Source organism: Rutidosis leptorrhynchoides, chromosome 5 (genome assembly GCF_046630445.1).
Source record: "Rutidosis leptorrhynchoides isolate AG116_Rl617_1_P2 chromosome 5, CSIRO_AGI_Rlap_v1, whole genome shotgun sequence".
In the NCBI taxonomy this organism is placed as follows: Eukaryota; Viridiplantae; Streptophyta; class Magnoliopsida; order Asterales; family Asteraceae; genus Rutidosis; species Rutidosis leptorrhynchoides.
Window position 1 is genome coordinate 309,065,569 of NC_092337.1, and position 13,694 is coordinate 309,079,262.

Below are 13,694 nucleotides of genomic sequence, written 5' to 3' on the forward strand. Positions count from 1 at the left end.
CCATTTCATAATATATCTAAACTATAAATGACTTGATAATATTCTTGATGAACTCAATGACTCGAATGCAACGTCTTTTGAAATATGTCATGAATGACTCCAAGTAATATTTCTAAGATGAGCAAATGCACAGCGGAAGATTTCTTTCGTACCTGAGAATAAACATGCTTTAAAGTGTCAACCAAAAGGTTGGTGAGTTCATTAGTTTATCATAATCATTCATTTTCATCATTTTAATAGACCACAAGAATTTCATTTCCAGTTCTCATAAATATACGTCCCATGCATAGAGACAAAAATCATTCATATGGTGAACACCTAGTAACCGACATTAACAAGATGCATATAAGAATATCCACTATAATTCCGGGAAATCCTTCAGACATGATAAAACAACATCGAAGTACTAAAGCATCCAGTACTTTGGATGGGGTTCGTTAGGCCCAATAGATCTATCTTTAGGATTCGCATCAATTAGTAGATCGATTTACTAATTCTTAGGTTACCAAGCAAAAAGGGCATGTTCGGCTTCTATCATTCACCCATATAATGTAGTTTCAATTACTTGTGTCTATTTCGTAAAACATTTATAAAAATTGTGCATGTATTCTCAGCCCAAAAATATAAAGGGTAAAAAGGTAAATGAAACTCACAATACTGTCTTTTGTAGTAAAAATACATATGACGATACTGAACAATGCAGGGTTGGCCTCGGATTCACGAACCTACATCAATTATATATATATATATATATATATATATATATATATATATATATATATATATATATATATATATATATATATATATATATATATATATATATATATATATATATATATATATATAAAATGTATAATAATAATCAAACAATTTTACACATTAATATTAATAATATACTTTATATTTTCATTTCTCTATCTTGTTAATTAATATTTATTTTAACTTTTAAAAGTAAGTTATTAGTATTACTATATCAAATACTTATTAAACTATTTTAATTAACTAATTTACTGGTAATTGATATGTATATATGTAATAAATATGATACATATTATTTAATATAATAATAACTAATTTTTTTATTTGGTAAAATAATAATAATGATAATAATACTAATTATAATAGTTTTAATAATGATAATAATATTCATTCATATCAAATTTACATATATATATATATATATATATATATATATATATAATATTATACTTAAATCATGATCTTTTATATCATATTATTATTGTAGCTAAGTTTTTAATTATAATCTTTATACTATCTTATACTTAAGAATTTCATTCAAAATAATATACTTACCATTTTTAAAACTATAACCATTTTACATACTTAAATCATACTTACCTAATTATAATCATCTTCATGTTCATATAATTATATTCTTTATCATAAACAATATTAGATAATAATAATTATAATAATAATAATAATAATAATAATAATAATAATAATAATAATAATAATAATAATAATAATAATAATATAATAATAATAATAATAATAATAATAATAATAATGAATATAATGATAATAAAACTACCTCAAATTTTGTTGTAGCTTCCATGGTTAAATAAAAAAAAATGTGTCATTGCCCAGATTCGAACACGTGACCTCTCGCTTAACAAACACACCACCAAACCACTGAACTATCATGCTTTTCTGTTGTAAACCCGAATTAAATGATATATAGCCCGTTTCCTCTTATAATTTGGCCCAATTTCCTTTCGACCCAATAATAATCTCATAAGCCCAAGTTTTCATAAGTCCAATTAGATTTACAGGGCTATGTTTGGTTTGTTTCTATATTGCGAGGGAATAGAAACAAAGCAGAAAAAATAGGATTTGTGTGGTGGATTTCGGTTTATAATTGAGAGAAAAAAAATACAGCAACCGTAATAATAATAATAATATCATCATCATGTATCATCGTACATCTTCATCATTAACTTAATCATCTATCAACTTTAGTCATGTAATTAAAAACTAGCAGTTTCACTAATATCATCTCCATGTCATCTTCCATTATCCCAATCAAGACATTACCGACACCTTAATAATATTACTATCTTTATAACCACAAGTGCTATCTTCGGCCCACAACAGGAAAAAGTGACACCCTTAATCGATCAAGTGGGTATTAAAATAGAGAATAGGAAAAACATAAAATTTGATCATCATTTTCGCATCATGTCATCAACTTTAACAGTCCATATTTTATCTTTGTTATCGTTTATAAATAGAAACGATTAAACGCAGCAGTAAACAAGTAAGTGCAGTAGGTGACGGTTAGGGAAAATAAATAGAAACAAACGATGGTGGTGGTTCCTGGCCGTTCAATCAGTAGCGGATAGCAGCTACAATAATATCGTAGCAGCAGCCTGCTCGATGGCTCGCGTGGTGTTTGACAAAGAACCAATAGTAGTAGAGTTCAATGATGATTGTGGTTGGGTTGTTGGTCGAGCGAAGAAGAAAATAGGAACTAGTGCCGCAGCAGTATCAATGAAGGTGACGGTTTAATATAGAAACAACAAGCAGAAAGACAGAAGTGACTGTAAGTTGTGGTTCAGTTCGTTAAGTCATAGAAACAGTTGTAACCGTGATCGAATAGTAAGTGTTGGAAGGTGATTAATTGGTGTCTTTATTCGTCGAATAGAAATAGAAATAGAAAATAGTTTGAAGGTGGAGATGATGGTTGTTCTTGGAGGTAGCATAGTAAATGAATGGTGGTGATGAATACTTAGATGACAATGGTGTTCGATTAAAACAGGATAGCAGTAGGCTGTAGTAGCAAGATGGTGTTTGGTCGTTTATGACAGGAAACGAGAACACATATCATACACTTGTAGTAATTACAAAACAGCTCAAGGTATATGGGTTTGGATTGCCAGATAGTAAAGAGTGATGGTGGTTAATATTTTACCTTGTTTAATGGTGGTTGTTTCTGTAACATCCCGCGTTTTTCCGTTAAATTTATTTTAACACCGTATTTTTTTTTAAATAATACCTTTCGTTATTTAAAATCGTATTTTTCCGTTGATTAACGTTCTTAATATTCCTGTTATTTAATCATAACATCACTAGTTTACTCGAGCATTTTTATAATACTCGTTTGGTTAATTCCCGCACCCGATTTTAAACTCGAGGGACTATTGGCATCAAGTGGGCAAACTAGTTAACTAGGTCAACTAGTCAACCCACCACTACCACCACTCATTCAATCCCATATCTCTTTCTCTCTTTTCTCTCTACTTTCATTTTTGGAACTCAAACACCCAATCCACTAATTCATCATCTATTTCAATTCAAGGAATCCAACATCAAAATAAATTACATATTCGTGATCCTCTCTTCATCCTTTAAATTTTGGTACCAATTTCATCACATTTGGATAACATTTCTAAAACACTAGATTTCTCTAAATTCGTTTCATATACTTGAAATGGTGTTAGTTAGTGTTTATGGCTCAAGTATATGTGATGAACCGAAAAATTTCGACTAATTTAAACCAATTCTCTTTATGATTTAATATTATGTAAATATACATATATGTATGTATATATATATATATATTATAAGATGTACAAGTAAAAACGACTTTCCTACAGTAAAAATTAATTGCTACAGTAAAAATGACTTTGCTACAGTAAAACACTATTTGCTACAGTGAAACCGTATTTTGCTACAGTAAAACACTATTTGCTACAGTAACACTATTTGCTACAGTAAACACTATTTGCTACAGTAAAACACTATTTGCTACAGTAAAATACTATTTGATGTCGACGAACTAGCAAACAAACAGAAAAGGCGGCCATGCGATCGCATGGCAAAAACACTAAAAACTCATGCGATCGCATGAGCTACAGTAAATCGAAAAGTACTATAAAAGGTCAGTTTTGCTCGACGAATTTTCATAATAATTTAAGTACGTAAATTTTATATTTATAATTATAATTTTAATTTTAAGTTTAATAATAATAAAGTATATTCGAGGGTATTTTTAATTCGGGTTTCAAACCGTTTTAAAATAAGGAAATATTGGGTATTGTTCGGGGTATTGTTCTTGAATCCAAGACCAACCATACAGTCGTCTACCATCATTACGTCTACGCAATTTGCCTACAATATTGAATCGCAATATTGAACTGTGAGTTATAGTCTCCCTTTTTAAATACTTTAAATATTTTTGGGCTGAGAATACATGCAATTTATTTTAAACGCAATAAGACACAAGTACATACAAAATTCTACACTGAGTTAAACCGAAAATCCCTTAGCTTTGGTAACTAGTAGCTGCCAGTACATAGGATATGGACTGGTGGGCGCGAATAATTGTATATGGATCCATAGGGCTTGACATCCCCGTCCGAGCTAGAGCGCTAGCCTTTTAACGGACGTATGTTATTTGAGTTTAAGACACGTTGGTTTGCGTGTATTAAAACGAATGGGGTAATTATCACTATAGCGTTAAGTTTAGTTACCAGGGTGCTCTGTTACGTAGAATCTATTGATAAACTTTTGATGAAATCTTGTGGTCTATCGTTATATATGTTTATGACTCGAGCAATTAAACCTATAACTCACCAACATTCGTGTTGACTTTTTAGCATGTTTTATTCTCAGGTCCTTAGAATGCTTCCGCTGTGATGTGCTTGTTGCCTGCATGGAGTCTCTCATGCTTTGTACAAAGTTTATTGCATTCAAAATAAAACTGCGTTGTGTAATAAATAACTGGACTGTGATGTCAACCTGTAAATTAAAGACTTATGTATTTCGGGGTTTTGCTTATACCTAAGCACTCGCCCACATGTTTATAACTTTCTATGTTTAGAAAGTCACTTATTTTAATGAATGCAATATTTTATCAAAACGTATCATATAGAGGTCAAAACCTCACTGTGGAATCAATGATTAACGTGCCGCGTCAATAGCGATTTTGACGGGTCGTTACAGTATAACATGAATATATATTTTGTTTGCTCGATTTGTTGTTTTGGAGTAACTAGCATGAACTTGAAAATGGGTGTGCTTAATCTTTGATTTTGGATAAGTTAATGTTGTTAAATTGTTAAAGTTCATGTTTTAATTGTGTTACTAGTATCACTAGCTTCATTTTGATGTGTAGGTTGATTAAGAAAACTTCAAACACATGATTATTGATTTTTGTGAATTTTGGTTAGGGTTTGGTAGACTTAAAATGAACTTTCGATGTTTTGAATGCCATGAATTGTTATTAGTAAGTGTTTAGTTGTAATGTATGTTTCATTACCTTCAAAACGGCATATCATATGTGTGAATTGGATTCTTGAATCTTAAAATGCATTTTGTGAACTTGAAACTTTGAAAATAAACCTTTAATGATCATTTGACGAGATTTCGGTTATTGCAATTGATGTTTTTGCTTGATGAAAAGTGGTTAGTTGTGTTCCTCGTCAAAATACCTTTCCAACGATATAAGATACATTTTCTAAGTGTTTACGATTTGTGATTTGTGCTAAATTGAAGTTTGGTTGAGACTTGAACTTTTGAAACAGACCAGGCACCAGGCCACGCCTATTGGCGCGGCACGACACCAGGGGCCTCGGCGCGGAATTTGTCGTGTTTGGCTTCTAACCTACTTTGTCAAATTTCAAAAAATGTTTGCTATGCTACGCACCTCCGATTCACATGTAACTTGTTCTAACATGCTTATATATGAATAATAACCTCAGAAAAATAGTTCGGGACCCTACCCGAACGTGTTGACTTTTTTGTTGACTTTGACTTGACCGAGTTTGACTTTTAGTTAAACTTAACCAAACGTTTATGCAATCATTCTAATCTTCTTTTATACTTGATTCTTGCATGAAACTTGACAACGTGATTCACATGCTATACTATTCGAGTCGTAACGAGCCATAGGACTAATTGAACACATTTCACCCGACCTAGTGTCGTAACAAGTTAATTGATACAACTTACTTGTTTAGGTCAAGTCTAAGCAACTTTCATGCATACGTTTACTATGTGAAGTACTTTTATACTCGTGCACTCGAGGTGAGATCATAGTCCCACCTTTTCAACAACTTTTATTCTTTTAAATCGTGGGCTGAGAAACATATACTTTGTTACATCTTGTACTACTTAATTTTATGTTTTGAACACAAGTTCGATGAAACAAACATTCCACAACGAGTTTAGAACAAAATCCTCAATTCGATTATCATTAGTTACACTTGCCGGGTGTAAGCGAGAACTTATGTTGTATGGATCCTTATGGGTTTGACAAACCCTCATTCAGACGGTTCGCTATCGTCTACGAATGAAATATATTTTCGAAAAACAGTGTATGTTCTAACACTATTGTGATGGGGTTCTATGGTTGGAAAGTTAAGCCTTGATAATTGGGTGCTCGCGAACCTATTTTGGAATGCAAACTATTTGGATGATCAATTTTCTGGAATACTAAATCTTGTGGTTCAAAAATAACATTAATTACTACATCTATGATTTCAACAACGTTTTTTGTTGACAGTTTTCTATATGTTTCTCAGGTTCATACTTGGCTACTTGATACATGCTTCCGCACACTTTGATTACTTGCTTGGAGTCAAGCATACATGCATACGCTAGGGATAGCGCTTTTGGATTCAAACTTTAAGCATACATACTTTCTCTATTTATAGCAAACTGTGATTTTAAACTAATTATGTCGCAAGTTATTTCATTTACACTTTATAACTTTTGTAAACTTAAACTTGTTGTCGATCCATTTGGTAAACTAACTTTACAAGTCTTGTACTTTTCAAATGAATGCGACATAATTTTGGTCAAACGAGTCTCATATCGAGACTATGACCACACAACGGGACCTAAGTAGCGGCACCGTCAATGACGATTTTGTCGGGTTGCTACAGATGGTATCAGAGCGTTGGTTGTAGGGAACTAGGATATGCATTAGTGTGTCTGACAGAGTCGTTAGGACGCATTAGTGAATCTAGACTACAACCGGATAGTTAGCCATTGCAATCTGACATACATTTGCTATAGATAGCACTTACCTGACTACTTGTGCATTATACTTGAATCATTCTTAGGCAACTTCTTAATGGTACCAAGTTTTCATCATACGAATCTGTAATCTACCACTTTCGGGTAACACACGTAAACTTAAGATTCATACGCGTAAGGATGACGACGACTTCATTAGTCATACTGGTTCGGGAACTCTGTCTCCCACGTTGTTATTCGCCAACCGTCTCAACTTGCTATTGGTGTCACACTTGTGTTTCTTACTATCTACCACTTCTTGTTACTACCATCACTACACTAGGTGAGTATCGTCATCACTATTTATCACTACGGTTAAGTACTATTCGTTATCATGATTCTTTACACTTCTCGTACCAGAATACATTATTATTTGACTTGAACAGCTTTGACGTGAACAATCATTTATACACTTCCCTCGGGGAATGCTTCTTTAGAGTTGCACTAATTCTTTCTATTCAATACGAGTCACGTTAGACACGTCGTTACACTTTGTTCATTTTAAATCTTCACGATTACACAAACTTGAATCTATGGGGTGATGTGGGAATGGAGGTATGAGTTAGTATAATATAACGATACTCGATCAACGTGGTTATATTATAGTAAGTCATACCAAAGTTCTAATGACTCGTGATAGTGATTGGACTCGATCAACCTAATCACCACCATGTGCCATGTACATGACTTCATTTTTCTTGTTTGAATATCCGAAAACTCCGAGAATGTTGATAACAACCATACCAGGGACACATCTTTGATTATTGTCGAACCATATCTATGCTTCCAAATGAATGACAAATTCTTTCAAATTCAAACATATGTTGCACGTGTATACTAACTCGTTTTCGCGCAGTTTTATCGACGAACTACGATATGCTTGTTATGCTCACATCGAGGCGGAAATTTCTCTCGAATTAAACTCGTACTTCCGTATAAGGAAATCTTTTATCTAAATTCTCAATGGAGAGAGAGACTCTTCACATTATACTAGTATTCACTACGAGGGAGAATAGTCCTAATGAACGTTTTCGGAAACCGATAAATCTTCCGCGGCGCAACATTCTTGAGAAACAGAAACTTGTTCCAATAAACTTTTTCAGGTCCTAACAAGCTTGTTCAAATGTATCTTAAAAGAACTGTACCTTGTTACGGATCGAGATCCTCGTTCACTTCTAAGTTTCGGGGTGCTTTACAAAAAGCCTCGGGACCACGTTTAAACATGAGTACAACACATCAACCACATCCTGAAGGACCAAACAAACATACGATTCAAACCTTGGAAACCATAATAAAAGTTCGTGTTATCGACTTCAAATTTACTTGAGGAAAAGTACTTGCCTTTAGTCAAAATTCTCCTACTACAAAATTTTCATTAGTGTATTAACGCCGCACCTTGTCGAAACTTTATATGGCCACAATTGTCGTTTTTTTAAATTGTTGGGCCGAAGTAGGCGACAAGCAAATCATCGGACCCGTACTCATTCATGAAATAACCGTTAAGATCGTTCAATTCCAAGAGAGGTCCAAGACGACCCGTAGTCGCCAAAAGAGCCATGCAAATGTTAGACGTAAACCTCTCGAATTCCAAGTGGGTAATCGCGTAACTTTAAAAGTCGCACCTTGGGAAGGTGCAATCCGTTTCGGGAAATGTAGGAAGCTAAATCCGCGATACACAAAACCTTTTAAAATCCTGGGGCATTTTGGACCCGTTACTAGCCGTTTAGATTTTCTAACTCATTCGAGTCTCCGTTCATCCTACATTCTACGTATCAAACTTAAAGAAGTATCTTACCGAAAAAGAACTTGTTATTTCTTTTGATGAACTTACTATCGATGACAAACTTCACTTCCTAGGAGAACCAGTTGAAATTGTGAATCGTGAAAACCAAACTTTAAAACGACGTGAAATCCCGACGGTCAAGGTTCGTTGGAATGCCCAAGGAAGTACTTTCACTTATTCATAGAATTTACAATGCAACACGAGGTTTCGAAGAAGAAACAACAACTACTACTTCCAACTAAATTTCGGGACAAAATTTCTTTTAAGGTGTAGGTAATGTAACATCCCGCGTTTTTCCGTTAAATTTATTTTAACACCGTCTTTTTTTTAAATAATACCTTTCGTTATTTAAAATCGTATTTTTCCGTGTAACGACCCGTCAAAATCGCTATTGACACGGCACGTTAATCATTGATTCCACAGTGAGGTTTTGACCTCTATATGATACGTTTTGATAAAATATTGCATTCATTAAAATAAGTGACTTTCTAAACATAGAAAGTTATAAACATGTGGGTGAGTGCTTAGGTATAAGCAAAACCCCAAAATACATAAGTCTTTAAATTACAGGTTGACATCACAGTCCAATTATTTATTACACAACGCAGTTTTATTTTGAATGCAATAAACTTTGTACAAAGCATGAGAGACTCCATGCAGGCAACAAGCACATCACAGCGGAAGCATTCTAAGGACCTGAGAATAAAACATGCTAAAAAGTCAACACGAATGTTGGTGAGTTATAGGTTTATTTGCTCGAGTCATAAACATATATAAAGATAGACCACAAGATTTCATCAAAAGTTTATCAATAGATTCTACGTAACAGAGCACCCTAGTAACTAAACTTAACGCTATAGTGATAATTACCCCATTCGTTTTAATACACGCAAACCAACGTGTCTTAAACTCAAATAACATACGTCCGTTAAAAGGCTAGCGCTCTAGCTCAGACGGGGATGTCAAGCCCAATGGATCCATATACAATTATTCGCGCCCACCAGTCCATATCTTATGTACTGGCAGCTACTAGTTACCAAAGCTAAGGGATTTTCGGTTTAACTCAGTGTAGAATTTAGTATGTACTTGTGTCTTATCACGTTTAAAATAAATTGCATGTATTCTCAGCCCAAAAATATTTAAAGTATTTAAAAAGGGTGACAATAAACTCACAGTTCAATATTGAGACTCAATATTGTAGGCAAATTGCGTAGACGTAATGATGGTAGACGACTGTATGGTTGGCCTTGGATTCAAGAACAATACCCCGAACAATACCCAATATTTCCTTAGCTTAAAGCGGTTTAAAACCCGAATTAAAACACCCTCAAATATACCTTATTATTATTAAACTTAAATTAAAATTATAATTATAATTATAAATTTAAATTTAAATTACAGATGAAAAATAAAATGTGAATATATCGTCGAACAAACTGACCTTTTATAGTACTTTTCGATTTACTGTAGCTCATGCGATCGCATGAGTTTTCAGTGTTTTTGCCATGCGATCGCATGACCGCCTTTTTCGTTTTTGTTTGCTAGTTCGCCGACATCAAATAGTGTTTACTGTAGCAAATAGTGTTACTGTAGAAAATAGTGTTTTAATGTAGCAAATAGCGCGTACTGTAGCAAATAGTGTTTTAATGTAGCAAATACGGTTTCACTGTAGCAAATAGTGCTTTACTGTAGCAAATAGTGCTTTACTGTAGCAAATAGTGTTTTACTGTAGCAAAGTAATTTTTACTGTAGCAAATAGGGTTTTACTGTAGGAAAGTCGTTTTTACTTGTACGTATATATATATATACATACATATAATTGTTCATGAATCGTCGAGGGTAGTCAAAGGTAATTGTATATATGAAACAGTTCTAAAATTTTGAGACTCAATCTAACAGACTTTGTTTAACGTGTTAAAATAATAAATCGTATAGAGAATTGGTTTAAATAAGTCAAAAATTTTCGGGTCATCACAGTACCTCCCCGTTAAAGAAAATTTCGTCCCGAAATTTTGAGTAGTACCTACTTCATGAGCGATATCAGTGAACAAATGTAGATACTTTTGCTTCATTTGATCTTCACGTTCCCAAGTAAACTCAGGTCCTCGTCTTGCATTCCAACGAACCCTAACTATCGGTATTTTGCTTTGTTTTAATTGTTTGACCTCATGGTCCATGATTTCAACAGGTTCTTCGACAAAATGGAGTTTATCATTAATTCGTATTTCGTCAAGAGGAATTACGACATCCTCTTCAGCTAAACATTTCTTCAAATTTGACACGTGAAATGTGTCGTGAACACTACTAAGTTCTTGCGGTAGCTTTAATCGATAAGCAACTGCTCCAATTATTTCGGTGATTTCAAAGGGTCCTACGTACCTAGGACTTAGCTTTCCTCGTTTACCAAATCGTACAACGCCTTTCCAGGGTGACACTTTCAACATGACTTTGTCGCCCACTTGAAATTCTAGTGGTTTTCTTCTTACATCAGCATAACTCTTTTGGCGACTCATGGCCGTTTTCAATCGCTGTTGTATTTGAATGATCTTTTCAGTGGTTTCGTGAATAATTTCTGGTCCAGTAAGTTGTCTTTCTCCTACTTCACTCCAACATATAGGAGATCTGCACTTTCTACCGTAAAGTGCTTCAAATGGCGTTGCGTTGATGCTCGTATGATAGCTGTTATTGTATGTAAATTCTGCCAACGGTAAGTGTCGATCCCAACTGGTTCCAAAGTCAATCACGCATGCCCGTAACATGTCTTCCAATGTTTGTATTGTTCTTTCACTTTGACCATCTGTCTGTGGGTGATAAGCGGTGCTCATATCTAATCGAGTTCCCAATGGTTTTTGTAATGATTGCCAAAAACATGATGTGAATCGGGTGTCGCGATTAGATATGATGGAGATGGGTACACCATGCCTGGAAACTACTTCCTTCAAATATAGGCGTGCTAATTTCTCCATACTGTCTGTCTCCTTTATTGGTAGGAAGTGAGCTGATTTAGTTAGACGATCAACTATCACCCAAATAGTATCATGACTACTTGCAGTCCTTGGCAATTTCGTAATGAAATCCATGGTTATTCTTTCCCATTTCCACTGCGGAATTTCTAGTTGTTGCAGTAATCCTGACGGATTTTGGTGCTCAGCTTTAACCTTTGCACACGTCAAACAATTGCTTACATAAGTAGCAATTTCTGTCTTCATATTAGGCCACCAATAGAACTTCTTGAGATCGTGGTACATTTTCCCATTTCCTGGGTGAATTGAGTACCTTGTTTTGTGTGCTTCATCTAGTACTAGTTACCTTAGGTTACCATGTCTTGGTACCTATATCCTACCAGCAAAATACAGGGTTCCATCGGCTTTTACTTCAAGTTGTTTTTCTAACCCTTTGCTCATTTCACCTTTTTCGTTTTCTTCTTTTAAAGCTTCTAACTGTGCTGCTTGAATTTGCTTTGTGAGATCAGTACGAATTGTAATATTCAAAGCTCGGACCCTAAGAGGTTTTACTCTTTCTTTTCGACTTAGGGCATCAGCTACAACATTAGCCTTTCCGGGGTGGTAACGGATTTCACAATCGTAATCGTTTAACAACTCTACCCAGCGACGTTGCCTCATATTGAGTTGCTTTTGATCAAAAATATGCTGAAGACTCTTATGGTCAGTGTACACTGTACACTTGGTGCCATATAGATAGTGTCTCCATATTTTGAGTGCAAAAAACTACTGCTCCAAGTTCCAAATCGTGCGTCGTATAGTTCTTTTCATGAATTTTTAGTTGTTGTGAGGCATATGCGATAACTTTTGTGTGTTGCATTAATACACATCCTAAACCTTGGCGCGAAGTGTCACAATAGATCACGAAATCATTATTTCCTTCCGGTAATGACAAAATGGGTGCAGACGTTAACTTCTTCTTTAATAACTGGAATGAGGATTCCTGTTCCGTGGACCAATCATACTTCTTTCCCTTTTGAGTCAATGCAGTTAAGGGTTTGGCGATTCTAGAAAAATCTTGAATGAATCTTCGGTAGTAACCAGCAAGACCTAAGAATTGGCGAATTTGTGTTGGAGTCTTCGGTGTTTCCCATTTACTAATGGCTTCGATCTTGGCAGGGTCAACTTTAATTCCATGTTTACTGACAACATGGCCCAAAAATTGTACTTCTTGTAACCAGAAATCACACTTCGAAAATTTTGCGTACAATTCTTCTTTCTTGATTATCTCTAGTACCAGTCTTAAGTGTTGCTCATGTTCTTCCTTGTTCTTCGAGTAAATCAATATGTCATCGATAAAAATAATGACAAATTTATCTAAATACGGTCTACAGATGCGATTTATTAGATCCATGAATACTACTGGAGCATTAGTCAATCGAAAAGGCATGACTAAAAATTCATAGTGACCGTAACGGGTTCTGAACGCGGTTTTAGGAACATCTTCTTCCTTCACTCTCAGCTGATGATATCCGGAGCGTAGATCAATCTTAGAATAAACACTTAATCCTTGAAATTGATCAAACAAATCACCAATCCTCGGTAATGGGTACCGATTCTTGATCGTTAATTTATTTAATTCTCGGTAATCTATGCACATTCTCATAGATCCATCCTTCTTCTTGACGAATAGAATAGGAGCACCCCAAGGTGAAAAACTAGGACGAATAAATCCACGGTCTGATAATTCTTGCAACTGGTCTTGTAATTCTTGCATTTCTGAAGGTGCAAGTCTATATGGAGATCGGGCTGTGATGACCCAGGAATTTCCGACCAAATTTTAAACTTAATCTTTATTGATTTCGACACGATAAGCAAAGTCTGTAATGTTGTGTTTATATAATCAATTACCTTTTGACTGT